This window comes from Piliocolobus tephrosceles, unplaced genomic scaffold, assembly GCF_002776525.5.
Source record: "Piliocolobus tephrosceles isolate RC106 unplaced genomic scaffold, ASM277652v3 unscaffolded_1461, whole genome shotgun sequence".
Classification (NCBI taxonomy): domain Eukaryota; kingdom Metazoa; phylum Chordata; class Mammalia; order Primates; family Cercopithecidae; genus Piliocolobus; species Piliocolobus tephrosceles.
This window is the reverse complement of record NW_022296099.1, coordinates 1-4,324: the sequence shown is the minus strand read 5'-3', so window position 1 is coordinate 4,324 and position 4,324 is coordinate 1. Positions and strand designations below refer to the sequence as shown.

Sequence of the window (4,324 nt, the reverse complement as noted above, 5' to 3'; positions counted from 1 at the left end):
ATTCTTCAAAATGTGAGTCTTTTGGCATGGTTAGATGTTACAACTACAGCTGAAGTCTCTTCCACATTCCTTACATTCATCATTCCTAACACCATATCATCTACAGTCAGACTATGTTGTGAAGACATTTATGAGTTTCTCTCCAGGGTGAATTTTCTGATGTTATTTAAGATTAGTACATTGACTGAAGGCTTTCCCACATAAATGGCATTCATACGGCTTTTCTCCAGTGCATGTTCTCTCATATCATCTAAGGTCAGAAGATAGACTGAAGGCTTTCCCACATAGAAGACAAGCATGTGGTTTCTCTTCAGTGTGAATTCTTTTGTGTCCTCTAAAGCCAGAGCTTTGACTAAAGACTTTCCCACTTTCATCACATTTATAACGTTTTTATCCAAGGTGAGTTCTCTCATGTCTTCGAAGGTTAAAGGATTGAATAAAGCCTTTCCCACACTGATGACACTTATACAGTATCTCTCCCGTGTGAGTTTTCTCATGTCTTCTAAGGTAAGAACACTGAGGGAAGGATTTTCCACATAGATGACATGCATATGGCCTCTCTCCGATGTGAGTCATCTTGTGCCATCTAAGGTGAAAGCAATTAGTATAGGCGTTTTCACATATATTACACTGATATGATCTACCTTTAGTATGAATTTGTCTAGGTGGTTTAGGGGACAACTGATTACTAAGGGATTTTCCACACTGTCTGCTGACGTAGGGTTTCTTTCCACTCTGAGTTAACAAACACTGAGTCATTGTGGAACTGTGAGTGCAATCTTCTCCCAAATCATCACATTCAAAGGGATCCTCCAGAATGAGAGAGTTCTCCTTTAGGGACAAAGATTAAAAGTTCTTAATGATTTACCAACATACATCTATACATTCATTTCACCACCTTTGAATCCTAGACCAACCATTCAGTGGCAGAGCCCAGTTGAAATCTTTCCAGTGTTACTTGTGTGAAAGGGAATTAAATTTTGGCACCCCAAACTCATTTAACCAAAGGGAAAAATCAAGCTGGGAACAGGGTCACAGAAACCTGCCTCCCCCTTCTGGTTTCTAAATAATATGGCTACAAGATGAAAAGCTACATGCCTCCCCCATATTTTGCCCACCAGGAAATTCCTCATGAGCTGTTAAAATTACACCATGGCAATGCAAACTGATAGCTTGTCTTTCCAGGTGCAGTCATCCCCATTTCACCAGACACAAATGCATATCCGATTGTTTCCCTGCCCCATTTTGCCTATGTTGTCTTATATAAAATGCAGCTTTCCTGCATTATTCTTCTGCCTCATTTGTTTATGTCATCTCATGTAAAAAAAATCCAGATTCACTCAGCCAGAGAAATGCATGAATGACTATTTTTTTCTACCCACCTTTTACACGAAAATTGTGTACTTCTCAATATCCCACCCTTTCCCCCTATAAATTTAGAGAAAATCATCTTTGGAGAAAGGTATACACCTGTCCCCTAGGTGCATGTCCTTAACTCTGGCAAATAAATCTCCTAAAATGATTGAGACTTGTCTCATCATTTTTCTCGAATGACACTTGCATTCACATTATCTCCTGCAGAAACAGATATTTTCTCTTTTGTAAGATCCCACCTGCAGAGTTATTCCATTAATTGTGATGATATCAATATCTTCCAAAGTCTGAGCATGAGCAATGTATATGCACTTGTTCTATTTTAAAGATCTCATGTTATGGTTTAGAACACAGGTCACTTTATTCACTGAATTCGAAGTATCAATTTTTTTTTTTTTTGCTTAGAAAGCACGTAATGCCAGCCTAATTACACTCAGGTGACTGTGCGTCATTACTAACTTAACCCATTACCAGGTCTTTAACTTCGATGACTGGTGTACACAGCTATAAAACTCACCATTGTCATACCGGTGGATGCGTCTTTTCTGATAGGATGCATGGATATCGTGTGTTTTTTCTTAAGGGCACTTTCCTTGTCTGAAATAATTGAAAAATAAATTGTTACCTTGGTATTATGGTGATAAAATTGTTTGAAAAACCCCAAGGCCCATTTACTTTTTTTCAAAACTTGACACTTAGATGTGGCAAATGTGTCAAATGGAGAAAATACTTCAATAGATGAAACAGATTGTACAGCATCAGCAATTAAAAAAGAGTTTTATAATTAAAATGTGAAAAGAGTTAAAATGGGGATGAGATATCAGGCAGATAAATAGAGGGCTAGTCTTCACAGGGGTATCGGGAAGAGTCAACATGTGACAGTTTAACCCCAACAAGTACATGAATTATCCTTTTCCCGAAAGTAAAAGAAAAGGCAAGAGGACACAAGAGTAGTATCTGACATATGAACAAAATGATAACAACATCTAAGGAATTCTGCTCCAGTAGCTTAACCTACATTTTAGAAATTACCACTCATTTAATAAAACCGCTAATTAATATTTGACTGATATTATTCATTGACAAAGCACCTCCTCCTATTAGAGCACAGGACCCTGTTGCTTACCCAGATACTGGCCTTGGAGAAATTCTCTTCCTTCCCGCCAGAGCTCTTTTCCTTGCTCCAGCTGAAAAATTATATAGGATTTTCTTGTCTGGTACCTTGTTAGTGGAAACAGTACATGTGTTTTGAGTTCACTGTCAATAAATGTGCATTATCACCCACTGTAAGGCAGGCTATCAAGGAAGAATAAAAACAGTGAAGGTCAGCTCAGGCCACAAGACCTAGAACACAGAATATTCCCCAGGGTTTTTCTCACTCGACGTGAGACTAGAAAATAAATCCAAACGAAAGGTCCATCAGGAAAAGGAAATTCAAAACAGTCAGGACCTATGAATGCTGAGTCCATGCCTAAGTTCCAAGACACAATGCATAATACACAGTCTTTTCAGAAAGAGAATAATTAAATCTCTGCACAGTATGTTTATTATTATTCTCATGCAGAACAAAAAAAATTTGATTTACAAAAATAATTGGTGTTCTATACAGAAATGATATTGCTATTGTTTTCACTAATTGGTCTCAGCCTAAGCAGAGCCACTAAAGCAGAAGAGTTATTTAGAAAATATTTAATTTACCCCGAGCGGTCATGCCGGGGCTGCTGCCAGCGAGTCCCTCTTCATCTCTAACCACGCCTATTAAGCAGAGGTGTTCCCAGGCTGCTCCCAACACTCCAGGCCCCGCCCCCTCCCACTCTTGCAGAGGGGGCCTCCTCCTCGGGTCTCCAGAGGAGACCGTGCTCACCCGTGCTCTTGCCTCCCTCGTGACAGGGGTGTATGGTGTCGTCTGTGAATGCTAAGTCCATCACCCTTTCCAGCACACTGCCAAATAAACAACTATTTAAGAAGGGGGAAAAAAAAAAAAAAGAAAGAAAATATTTCATTTAATACTTTGAAAATATTCATTAAGTTCCCAGGTATGTTCTGAGTATTAGAGACTGAGTACCAAGGAAATCATGAAATCCTTGTCAAGATTACATTCTAATTGAGTGACAAACTAAATAAAACAAAATAAAATAAAGATATTTCTTTCAGACAGATTTAGAGATCTCAAACTTTTTTCAGATAAGATCTGTGAGAGAATCAGAGAAGAGATTAGAGTGAGATATGGGGAAACTGTTCCACGACTTATTGAATGAATGAGTCAATGTGTGTCTACATACGTATGTGAATGTTGAGGGACTCACCAAGGGACACCAGGTGACTGACATTTTCCAGCAACACATCTCTGTACAGCTTTCTCTTGGATGTGTCCATCATGGCCCACTCTTCCTGGGTGAAGTCAATAGCTACATCTTCAAAAGTCACTTTCTTCTAAAACATCACGTTTTAGTTTAGACAGAGAATCCCTTTTAATGTCCAGAGGAGGAAGGCTGAGATGACATAGGTAGGACCTGCGTATGCAGAACACTCAGTGTTTTAGATTCCAGCCAGTTTATTCTCAATACTAAGCTGGTATCTGCCTTTCAGATTCACTCACAGAGACATACCCACTCTTAATCCATTAAACTTTACTATAAAGAAATATCACGTGAGGTGTGGCATAATATAGCCCAGATATTTTTCAGTAATGCGTTAATCATCTGTACATAACTGATTATAAAATTTTCACTTGAACCTTCAGAAATGAAACAAATTTATCACGAATTTCAAGTAAATTACAGATTTGTCACAAGGCAAATAACCACGATTTACTACTTTTTAAACATGACCGTGATTAAATAAATTATTTCTCTAGATGAACCACAGGTTTCTCACCAATCAAATGGCTGAAAGACCTATTATGTGCTTAGAATAATCTAAAGAAGTAATAGAAAACATGTTTCCTATC

At 38.3% G+C, this 4,324-nt stretch overlaps 1 pseudogene; it reads right to left on the bottom strand.

Moving 5' to 3' along the window:
- Window positions 1-246: 246 nt before the first annotated feature.
- Window positions 247-3,807, bottom strand: LOC113220510 (annotated as a pseudogene).
- Between the last annotated feature and the right edge of the window lie 517 nt (window positions 3,808-4,324).